We start from the raw sequence: 12,495 nt of genomic DNA, 5'->3' as shown, positions 1-12,495 counted from the left end.
TGCAGAGGGGCCAAAGAATCACTGCCAGAAATCTCTCGCAATGTCTCCACAACCCACAGCCGACATGCAGGCGATGATGAAATATAGATGCAGCCGCACGCGAGTGAAATGGGAAGGAAGCTGTGGCGGGGGCGAGGACTAAATCCTCCCCCTTCGCGTCCTGACCGTAGAGTGAAATGAATTTTTGATCCCTCGCACGAAGGGTAGCGAGGACGATGAGTGGGTGCCAAGTCCAGAACTCTTATTCATTTCGCATTTTCCGCGTTCTTCAATCTCTTTCCTCGGTTTTACAGAGGTCATTGCGGCGGAGACGAAAGCCGCGTACGGACTGTCATGGCACTCGGAAGAGGTTTTCAAAGAGCGAAGCAAGAAAATAAAGGAATACACGGAGGGCTGTTCTATGAATCATCATCATCATCATCATCATTTATTTTCCCTTAAGGACCCCTAGGTGGGGCATTACATAAGGGGGGAGCAAAAATACGAAACCACAAACAATAGGAACATTTGAAATATAACAGTGAAGAAGGCAAAACAATTGTTAAAAGAGCATTGAAAAATGAAAAAGGGAACAATCACAGGTACACTGTGGCCATCACGCTATATATACAGGAAGAAAACGGGAACACTGATTAGCAGACGAGGGTTCAAAAATGTAACATGTGCAGAGGTGGTACTGAAAATTGTCGGGCATTACACTGTAAGTGCGCTAACGAAAAGGATGATATAAAAGCAGGGTTTTGAATTTATTTGCATCGCGCTCAGTTACAACTTCCTCAGGCAGCTCATTCCACTGTTCAATGGCGGATGGCAGGAAGGATTTTGGAAAGGCATTGGTGGAACCATGTAAACGTTGTAGGCTCAGACTGTTAAAAAGACGACGAGATGTTCTATTGGGAGGGAGTAGAAGTGTGCAGTGCAATTGAGGAAAACTGTAGTATAACTTGTGGAAAAGGCAGAGTTGGGAAATTTTACGGCGAAAAGACAGTGGCGGTATGTCAAGCGATGATTTTATGCCAGAAACACTGGTTCTGCGATCGTAACATGAAGTAATAAATCGGGCTGCGTGACTTTGTACTGATTCTAATGCTTCAATTAGGTATGACTGGTGCGGATTCCGAATGGGTGAGGCATATTCTAGTTTAGTACGAATGAATGTTTCATAAGCGAGTTTGCGGATGAATGGAGGGAACACGGCTAAGTACCTTCTCAGTCTGTTGAGCGATTTTGAACTTTCATCTACTATGTTTAAGATGTGCTCGGACCATGAAAGTTTGCTAGTGATTGTTATTCCTAAGTACCGGTAGGACTCGACTTGTGTTAGCGGGATTGACCTTAAAGAATACTGGTAATTTAAGCTATCGCGCTTACGTCATACCGTCATGTACTTGCATTTTGAAACGTTTAATGTCATCAGCCACCGGGCGCACCAGTTGGTTATTTCGTTGAGGTCATTTTGGAGGAGGACTTGATCGTTGTTTGATGATATGCGTCGATACAGAATGCAGTCGTCTGTGAATAGGCGAATTGACGATGATATGTTTCAAGGAAGGTCGTTAATAAATTCCAAAAAAAAAGAAGAGGGCCGAGCACAGAGCCCTGAGGAACACCCGAAATGACGTTTGTAGCTGAAGAATGGTGGTTGTCTATTACAGTGCGTTGCGAACGGTTAGAAAAGAAACAGTGGATCCACGATAAAACCAGCGGGTCAAGATGAAGGCTCGAAAGTTTGGCCATGAGGCGACGATGGGGTACGCAGTCAAATGCTTTAGAAAAGTCCAGATAAATGACGTCAGTTTGAAAGCCGGAGTCGAGATTAAGGTTAAGGTCTGTTGTGAATTCGAATAGCGGTGTTTCGCATGAAAGGCCTCGACGGAAACCATGCTGATTCGGAAAGAAAAAAGAATTGGCGTCAAGGTGTGATGCAATGGCTAAATACAGTACATGCTCTAGCAGTTTGCAAGAGAGGCACGTCAAAGAAATGGGGCGGTAATTCGAAGCGTCAGAACGGCTGCCAGATTTGTGTGCAGGGGTTACGGTGCTATTTTTCCAGTCACTTGGAATTGATGTTGTGGCGATAGACTGATTGAAAATTATCTGTAAAATCAAACTGGAAACCAGTTTGGTGCCTTTTAGAATTTTAGGCGATATGTTGTCAGGGCCTGGACTGCTACAGATCTTAAGGTTATCTATTAGTTTCGCTATGCCTTCAGATGTGATTGTGACCGGCTGCATTTCGGAGTAGTTAAAACACGGTTGGAAGGGAACGTCGGAAGTGGGTTCATGAGGGAACACAGAAGCGAAATACGAATTCATGACTTCAGCGCACTGGTTATCTGGTACATGCGAGCCATCAGAATTGGTCAATGACATGTGTGGCGGGCAGCGTTTCGGGGTTAATATGCTCCAAAATTTTTGTGGTTTGTCGCGTAGAATAGTTAGAAGGTCTTGGTGGAAGAACTTTCGTTTGGAGCGCTTCAATTGGCCCGTGTATTCACGTAGCGCTTTAAAGTAGGAAGACCACTTGTGGGGAAAATCCGCTTGCTTAGCTTCCCGAAAAGTGCGCTTTCTTCTTCTGGCTAGTTTTCGCAATGAATTAGAAAACCAAGGCTTGCTGGCATCCCCTCGAATGCGCACCAGGGGAACGAACCTGTCCATGAGAGACAGTATTTTGTGTTTGAATAAGGACCAATTTTGTTCAACTGTTCTATAATTAGCGAGGGGACTAAAATGTTGTAGAAAGACATCTAGTTCTGTATTTATCTTGTTAAAATTGGCTTTGTTGTAGTCCCTGATGTACTTGGTTTCAGGTTGGCGATGTTGTAACGTAATGGAGAGGTCGAATAAGAGAATGTTGTGATCGCTTACGCCCTTTATGCTTTGAACAGACTTAATTAACTCGGGATTAGAGACGAGAATCAAATCCAAAATGTTAGAACCACGATTTGGCACAGTGACCATCTGAGTGAAGTTGAACGTGAGAGCAAGGTCGACAAAGTTTTTTGATAGGGTGGATTTAGCAATGAAATTATTCCAGTCTATATCAGGGAAATTGAAGTCGCCGGACAATAAGTAGGTCGCACGAGGAAAGCGGGAATGCAAGTTTAAAATGACAGAGTGAAGTTCATCAACGAAAGAATTATCGCAGTCGGGTGCGCGGTAGCAAGAAATAAGTATTAGCGCGTTAGCCGGGAGTGAAACATGAAGGCAAAGGATTTCGTGATGACAGTTAGTTGCTATGCGCTGACAGACGAGTCTGGGATTCATAAATACCAAAACGCCTCCTCCTCGACACCCTACACGGTCAAGCCTATGGATGGTGTAGGTGACGACATTACTGAGAAGTTCGTGGTCCTGAATATCTGGGCTCAGCCATGATTCAGTCATTATTGCGATGTCAGTATCGTTATCTTCAAGAAAGGTTTCCAGTGCTTCCTTTTTGCATATGTAACTGCGAACGTTTGAGAGCATGATAGATACTGTGTTAACAGTTGGCGCTTTTTGAGGGTTATGGCTGTGATGAGGTGCGTGTGAAACAGTTGAAACACGTGCGCATTTGGATGGCTATGACAGTTCGACGACTGAATCGGACTCAGCTTTGTAGATGAACTGTTTGTTATCCATGACCAGTTTATCATAACGGATCTTAAACTTGGATTCATACTGGGATGCGTATAAGTAAAGTTTTTTCCTAGCTAGACGCACTCGCGCTGATAAGTCGTCTCTAATGGAAAAGGACGTGTCCTTCAATTCTGATGATGCGGAAAGGATTTTGGATTTATCTTTGAAGCGCAGAAATTTTACGATAATGGGACGATTCTTGGATGCCTGAAAGCGGCCCAACCTGTGTGCTCTTTCGATGTCGTCAGCTGTGATGGCGATGTTTAGTTTCTCCGATAAAAAAGTAACGATATGTGTTTCAGACTGAGCCCATGTTTCATTGTTGGAATCTTGAATCCCAAAGAATAGCAAATTTGATCGCCGCAGACGACTTTCCGCATCTTCGCACTTTTCCGTAAGTGTTCTGATTTCAGATGTCTGCTTGGCAACGTCGCCATGTGAGCTAAGGGATAACCATGTTCCGCACTGCAGCACCCACTCCGGCACTCTCCCGCCAGCCTCTCCACTGTCTTTCACCCTCCACGCACTCTGGCCATTGGTACTGCCTTCATCTCGTGCCCTCTTTCTGTTAGAATGGACATATATTATTCTTGGTTCCCCTTTATCCTGTCCGCTTAAGGTTTTCATTTCTCACGTGTGGGGGGGCAATCAGCCGGCGCTGCAAAATGAATGGCCGCGAATGCGGTTCTACTTCCTTGCGTGGCTGGGCGGAATGGAGAGGCGAGAAGATGACAGCACAACACAGGATAAAACAGCACGGCGATTACGAAGCGCGCGAAAAAGCAGCGCGAGCGTGAACAGCAATGCGAAAACAATCATTGAAAGCCGCTTTCGATGGCTTTGTTTCCCTGGCAGATGCAGCTAGCTTTCATACCTGCCATTTGCATGTAATCTACTATTACGGCTTTCGAATGCACTCGATACCACATGAACAAAAACGATATTTTACTTTTTTTCCAAGAAAATATTCTGGTAATTCATTGACGCACGCGGCTTTGTCAAGGTATCCGGTAAACAGCTTTCGATGCTGGTGCTTTTTTAGTCCCCTTCCCTCGGCTTGTTTCCACACAACAGCAAAGTTGAGCAGTAGATATTTGGAAAGAATGGACAGGAGTAACCGGGACAATCGATGGCATTGGCCGCTACATCGAACATCAAGGTGGTACTGCTGGCTGTAGACATGTCTGGATCAGGAGAGATATAAATGTAGCGATTAACGGGAATACGTCAGCAACCTGCGATTCGCTGACAATGGCCTTCCATGTTACTAAGGAGATAATTTGCAACAGAGAGTTGAAGACGCCGGAAAGCAAAGTTCCACGGTTGGCATGAAAATCAGTAAACGTAACCAATAACGAATGTTAAATAGTTTGGTGAAGGAGCAACTTTTTATGGTATGCAAAGAGAGAGAGAGAGAAACAGATGGACGGAAAGGCAGGGAGGTTAACCAGGCGATGCCCAGTAGGCTACCCTACACGTGGGGAGGGCAACAAAGGGAGAGAAGGAAAAAGAGCGGCATTGGAATGAGTTTTTCAAGCGTCCATCGATCACTGTGGCAAGGGGACAGAGGGCGCGCACTTAAAGTTTAACGTTAATAGACGGTAACACAACCTCGAGTCCTTTAAGAACCACAGGGGCGCTTTCACCGCTTTCCTTTGTGAGGAAGGTAGTGTCCAAGGCCCTAGAATCTTGGATTCTGTTAAGAGGGCAAGAGTCCAAGCGTCGGAGAGTAGCAGCCAGGGAAGCACGCTCTCGCTCAAAACGAGGGCAGTCGCAGAGTTTCATCGTAACCGCACTACTTACCCGCTGGAGAGTCTGCGGTTGCGATGAGATTGGACTAGGCGTAGGCTGCACAACAGCGTAGCATCACAGCGGGGGAGGCCGAATGATATTTGAAGTTGAAGCAAGGGGTCGAAGTGGTGCGAGTGGGCTGTCCAACCTCCAGGGGTAGACCCCGACTGTACAGTCACGATTCGGGCGAGCAGCTGAAGGTGCACTGCTGCATCAGCTCTTGTCAGTGGTATGTGGACAGTGTTGGTTGTATCGTGAGCCGATCGAGCAACATCGTAAGCTGAGGCGTTGCCAATAATGGCGCTGTGGCCTGGTACCCACTGGAAGATGATTTTGTGACCCTGTTCGATTGCCTGGTGGCGCAGATGTCGTGATGTCGTAGTTAGGGAGTGATATATATCTGCAGCGAAATCATTGGGGATCGAAATCATGATAAGTTTGTCGGAGAATAAGAATGCCTTAAGGCGCATCTGTATACCAACATCAAATTTTGAGCAAAAGGCTATCAATACCCGTGAAAATAAAAGTACGCAGCCAATGCATACTGCGAGTACTCAAATATGCGGCTCAGAGTTGCAGCAAACAAAAGGTTATTCGTGGATCTAAGGACAGGGCAGCAAGCGATTAAAATGAAAAAAGTAGGGGCAAAGCAATTCAAGAACAAATTGGAGATGGACACAGGAAATTTTCTTCTCGAGTGGGAGACGTACCCTCTCGCCACTCACGCCATACTTGCCACCAAAAATGTGGACGAACCGTTCTGGCCACTGTACTGCGTGGTAATCAGGAGAAAACACTTAAATTTCTGGTCTACGCATTCAACCTTTCTGCCTTATTTTTTTGCTCCGTGAACATTTCGTCAAATAAAGTCCGAGAAGAAAATGTTTGCGAATAAATGTAAACGGCTCATGCAACTAGATGAAGCGAATGCGGCCAGCGAGGATTGCAGCCCTTCTATGTATGTACCAGTAGAGGCAGCACAATGTGGCGGAATGCGAAATAAAGAAGTTAATTAGAAGTGGGTTGCCCTCAGTACAAGGATGAGAAAGAGAGACCTAGTTGAAGAGTTCACAAGTGGCATGGGGAACTCGAAAGCACTGCTCCTTTGTTTATTTAATTTGAACTACATGATTGCATCCATCACCGCAGTGAGAAATCATTCCGAACAACGCAACCATGCCGAGCAGAGAAGTTCCCCGAATTAATAAGAGCACACCGCCCAGAAAGAGACGCGGTCCCGCTTGAATTCCGCCCTCGGCAGAAATATTGTGGGAAACGAAATTTCTTGCAGGAGAAAAGCGGGACAAAGGGTGCAAAGGGAAACTCCCACTGCACCCCACCCGCCTTCCCATCCCTGTTCCAAATTACCCGGCTCCTAATTGCAGCTCTTAATTAGGAAAAATGAATGATCGTTTCATCTCTCCAGCGAGAAAGAAACGGGCAAGCAGCAGATAGAGGCCGGCAAAACACTGCAGAGTGGGCGCTCGTAATGCGCATGCTTGCCCCCAATTGCTTTCCCGATTGTCTTCCATTCGTTACATCCGCACATATTTCGAAGCATCGCTCCCGGTGTCTGCGGCACTCAGCAGCCTGCTCTGTCCGCTGCACAACACCAGCCTCTTCGAATTTGTCGTGGGCGGGGCATGTTGCATGCGAACCCCCCGATTGCTATTAATGCAGTACTACTTAGTTATCGCAAAATAGCAGTACACTGCTCACATAAATGCCTCTGCAGCCCATAATTAGGCATGTGAGAGCTGTGGCTAATATTCCAGCCGGAATCATTGTCAGAGCACGCTTTCGAATACAACAACATGATGGGAAGAACCACGACATCATAAGAGAAAATGCAACGTCTAGCAGTGCGTGGCTCATTGCTCAAGACTGAGTGCAGTTGAATTGTATCAAAACGCAGAAAGAAGAAAATAAAAATGAAAGCGACTGCTGACTTTGCCATACCTATTGTGATCGTAATCAAATTTTTTTTTTTTTTCGAAACATATTCCACCCTGTCAAGATAAATATTCAGAAATGTTGCCCTCTTCGAAAACGTTACTTCAGTGCTACCAAATTTAACAACCACAATATACAGAAGCTGCATTTCGCTGTCGCGCAGCCAAGTTACAGATTTTCTTGAGCCTGACACAAGCCTCAGTCATGTAAAACTAACACGCATGCATCAGCAGTATACCCTCACTTATTCTGTTACCTGCTTTGACGTCAGCCAAGCGCACTAATTTGTTTCGCCACATGGTCGTTATTCCGGTTTCGGTTACTAAGAAAGGAGGGCATTCGTCGAGTGCTGCTGCCTCCGAGCAATAATTAGAAACCACGACCGCCATACGACGTCGGGCGACGCATCTCGTTCGCATACTAAACAGAAATGGTGCCGCCCTGTGCGCCTTAATTAGTAAGGGCAGATGCGGTTACGAGCGGTGCCTGAACAAAGGATGAGGTTTCAACCGCTAAGGGGCGCTGTTGCCGCTTTTCATGTTTGCGTTGCTTACGGCATCTAGCTATAATAGTGCCACTTACCCCAGCATCTCTCCGTCATCAGGCAGCGCACTTTTACGAGTTCGATTACGGTTTTTGGTAAGCATTGTTCTTGTCACACATTAATCTACTTCAGATGCGTAAAGTGCACTCGCCTCAGTGCACATGCCAGAATTCTCCGTCACGGCTATTAAGCGAACACGTAGCGCACAAGGCCAGCCCGAATGGGAACAAGACGCCGTGCTCTCAGCTGACTGTAGCGCCGCGAAGGCCCGCAGAATCCGAAAATTATAGCGTGTCCTGTGCGCAACTGCCACGCTGGCTTCTGGTGCAGCAGCCGAAGAGAGATAACAGGACGGCCAAGAGGCTATACCGGTAGTCGACAACTGTGTGCTCCTTGCCTGCCTTGTTGGCGTAAATGTCCCGTATGCATTCCGTTGGTAACTGCTCAGTTCCCGATTTGTGCAGGCTCCATCTCTCTCAAGGGCCATGTCCATGATTGCTGCAAATGCCAATACATTGGCGGCACTATCTGTGAATGCTACAGAACTTCGCCTGATGTGGGCCCGTACTATACTTATCGGGGATATTTAATTTTCACGAGCGTGAGAAACAGCTGGCTTTTCGGCCCCTGATTCGCTGGCCCGAGCAGCGTAGATTTTATTAGAGTCCGAATGCATTTTGAGACAAAGCGCGTCGTCATAAATGCAAGAAAACATGACGAAACGCCAAAGCTTTAAGAAAAATCGATAAAGGGATTGACCTCTGGCTAGAGCTGCCTTATCAGGAAAGCCAGGTTTGAGCTAAAATTCAAGGCGCAACAGAGAGGACACAGAAGAAGGAAGACGTACACCAAGCCGGCTAATTTTCCTGTCCTCTCTCTTGCGCTGCTAATTTTACGTTATGTACCAAATGGCCCGGACAGTTCCTCTCTTGGCAAGTTTTAACGGCTATCCAGCGTGTTCTTCTTATAGAACTGCTGCAGTTTCTGACTATACAGCCATGAGTACAATTGTTCCGCTCATGCGTGGGCATAACGTCCATTCGAATTCGTTCGGTCGCATGTCCGGTACGCAGCCGCCATCCCGTAACGGTAAGATTCTTGAACTTGCTACAAAATTCCACTATAGACTCTTTCAAAGATCATCGTATATTTTAGTACGTGATTCGGCAAAGGGCCTTTTACTATTGGTTTTGCCCCTTTGCAGTCTTTACTGAGCAGAGGCCCAGAATGGCTGGCACATTTACTGCGGAATGCCATGTTCTACAACTGGTTGTCACGCAAACAGCTCAGCATGGCTCCTTAGAATGGAAAAAAAAAAAAGCGAAGTTCGAGGAACCACGCTGGGCAACAGAAAGAATGCAAGCTTCAGTTTCTTTCCTTTGTTTTTAATCCTGGTCCACAGTCAAGCGCACAGAAAGTTCCTTGCTCTGGATTTCTTGGAGCTCAGCTTCCCGTTGCTGTGGCCCCGGAACCTTTAGCAACTTGACCGTAATCGGCGTGTTGGCTTGCCGGATGGGCTCACATCGCTCGTTTCAAGGCGACGTAGAGCATGTTTCGTCCCACGGGGCTATCTCAGTGAAGCGAGCCGGGTTTCCTTTCGCAATTAGCCGCGTTTCGCATCAGCCACGCTCGCATATATTACGCGGCCGCCGCCCACGCGACTCCGTCAACACTTTTTGTGTCTCGCCTCGAATTCATGTTGGCAGCAGCGGCGCCTTCCAAGCAGCGCGAACTTTCGAGATGTTACGTGCACGCGCCGTATAAAAACCTGTACCGCCTCAGCTTACGCTCGATCTTAAGTTCTCAGGAAAACTTCTAAGCAATTCTTATTTTCAAGGTGCACTGATAGGATGCCTGATGACGTCAGACTGTGAGAACTAACCGCACTCTAAGCAACGCGAAATAGAAAACACTGGCAAGTTGGCTGCATGGATACAACAGCTATAGAAGAGTGCTAACGGCGTGTACCACACTTAAAGTGGCAGTAAAGGCGCATCTCGACACAATCTCATCTGGAAGTAGACAAAAAGCGTGAACCCCGCGCGGAGCAGCGCCACTGTGAAACTTGGCGGCAACTCAGTTTCAACGCTTGCAGTCTCGTTGCATAAACCTGTTGTAAAGCGCCGTTACCGAAGGGCCCTCAAAGACCACCAGACGGAGTTCCACACGTAGCAGGACATTGGTTTCGGAGAGTGGGTCTGAAAGGCAATACTAGGTGAGTAATTAAAAAAAAAAAACAGAATTAATAAGGATTAATAAAACTATACATCAGGCTTTCAGGCAGGATAAACGGTGCAACCGTACTTGTAGTGTTTTTAAGCCTCCCTTCCCAGCGCAGCTAACAGTTGCAAGAAATAATCCACTGGCTGGCTGCTTTAGCTTGTAGGCATTCTGCGCACTATACTCGTATCAAAGATATGTCAATAAATAGTATACTCCTCCACGCGTGTTACTTTCTATCGCTTACTATTTTCCCTATTCCAGGCATCGAACGATAAGACAATGCAACTGAGAAGTGCCGCATCGAGTACGTAACCGCGCACATTTTTATAAGATCCATATGTACTATATTAATCACATGTCAACACGTACCATAGGTAAAATTAGCGCGAAAATGAGCTCAAAATTTTTGAGATGGCCGGTTTGGCACTTAGTTTAGTAATTGATATCTAGATTCAAATGAAAAGGAAACTGATTAATTAATAACCACAAATAAAAAAATACAAAAGTACCTAGGATTTGTTTTAAAAGTTTAGAGCGTAGCGAAAATTTTTTATAATTTACGTAATTAGGCTTTGCCCTATTTCTTGCAGTTGCATAAGAGCCAACTTTGGTGAAGGCAAGATTTTATGTGGTGCCCAATATGAAGAAATACCTAAGAAAAATAAGTGATAAGGAACTACTTGTCTAAGAGTAATAAAAAAAAAAAACATGCGCTGCTCCTATTTTCTTGATTTCATTCTAACAAAGATTTTGCTTGAGGTCGTGACGGTACCCTTGAGAGCCGTTACTTCCTTTGACCACCTCCCTCATCTGAGCGGAGCACATATCACTGAAAAGCTCGAAAATCTCCGAGGAAATAAAGCCGTCACAGAACGCCACTGCGCAGCAGCGGCTTCCCTTAACAGGACAGCAAATGCTTTACATACGCTCCACGAATAGGTGGAGAAATTTTTCTGCTTTCCGATGTTTCTTACCTTATATTCACGCTTGTGTTGGATACTCCAATCATACTTCAGCGGAACTCTGGTTTGGTCAGGAGTTAGAGGGTGCGAATTTCTCGTCTCACGCTATTGCACCTGATTCCTGCCTCGTCAGCCTTGCCTTGCCTTGCCTTGTACTCCTGATTTTTATTTGCGTCCGGCACAGTGCGTCTCCAATTTCGAGACCCTTCGAAGTCTGCGAGAGTCCGCACCTCTCTTTCGATCCAAACCGAAGCGTCCATGCGTCCACATATCTGTCGTAGGCGGCTCCCGAGGGAAACGAGATTTGCCGAGAACGCGAGCATCTGACGAGGATTAGACCCGGCTCGGGAAGCAGCCAACCGGCAGCGCAAAGCCGCTTGATGCAGAGAATGTGACAGGTGTTCGCGCAGGGATGGGAGAAAGGCCTTCCTTGCCCGGCGCTACCTACCTGTCCTCTCTGCCCTACCGCCTAGTTCATCTCTAATTTTTTTTTTATCTTTTCAATGGAAGCAAATATTCTGGCAAGCTCTGCGTACTTCTTCTTCCCCTGGGCGTCTTTCACTGCTGCTCTGTTGGAAAAGGAGTGCCTAAAGACACCTGGCATTACGAAAGACAAGGGAGAACGGGGCCCGCCAACTGCTCGCTCGTCGACCGGTTTCGGGCTGTTTGTCATCGGTTACAACCTGCGCGGCGTAGCCAGTAACGACACGATGGATGCAGTTCGAGAGTTTTGGAGTTTACATCCTAGTAGACATGATGGGGCTAGCGCTGTCGACGGTGACGACGAAGGACTAGCGCACACTACGACGCTACAACGTTGCTCTGCTATACACACGTTGCCCACACCGCTGCGCCCAGGTAATTAAAGGCATAGTATATAAGTGCTGCATGCTGCTGCAGTGCTGTTGCGGTCGACAGACGCCGCTCCAGTTTTGCATACAAACGTTAGCACGAGGAAGATCTAGTGGAGACATTTATTCCTGCAGTAAACGGCTTCACAGATACAGTCAATACAAAAAGTTGGTTAGTAGGGTTTGACGTCCGAACACGACTTAGGCTACGGGGGACGCCGAGGTGGAGGCCTCTGAATAATTTCGACCACCTGGGGATCTTTAGCGTGCACTGCTGACAACGCACAGTACACGGGCCTCTGGAATTTCGCCTCCATAAAAGTTTTCCTCCTCCTCCATCGAAATGCGACCGCTGCGGCCGAGATCGAACCCGCGTCTTTCGCTTTAGCAGCCGAGCATTATAACCTCTGAGCCGTAATAATGGGGCAGTGTACAAAAGCTGGAACAATTTACAACACACCTTTGTGAAGACAAATCACAGCTCACATAAACCTACTGCAGTGTAGTGTAGTGTAACTACACTACACTACAGTACTGTAGTGTAGTGTAG

The sequence above is a fragment of the Amblyomma mixtum genome, chromosome 9 (assembly GCF_055824585.1).
Source record: "Amblyomma mixtum isolate Tamu chromosome 9, ASM5582458v1, whole genome shotgun sequence".
NCBI classification, from domain to species: Eukaryota; Metazoa; Arthropoda; class Arachnida; order Ixodida; family Ixodidae; genus Amblyomma; species Amblyomma mixtum.
The sequence above is the reverse complement of the archived record's forward strand: the minus strand, read 5'-3'. Positions refer to the sequence as shown.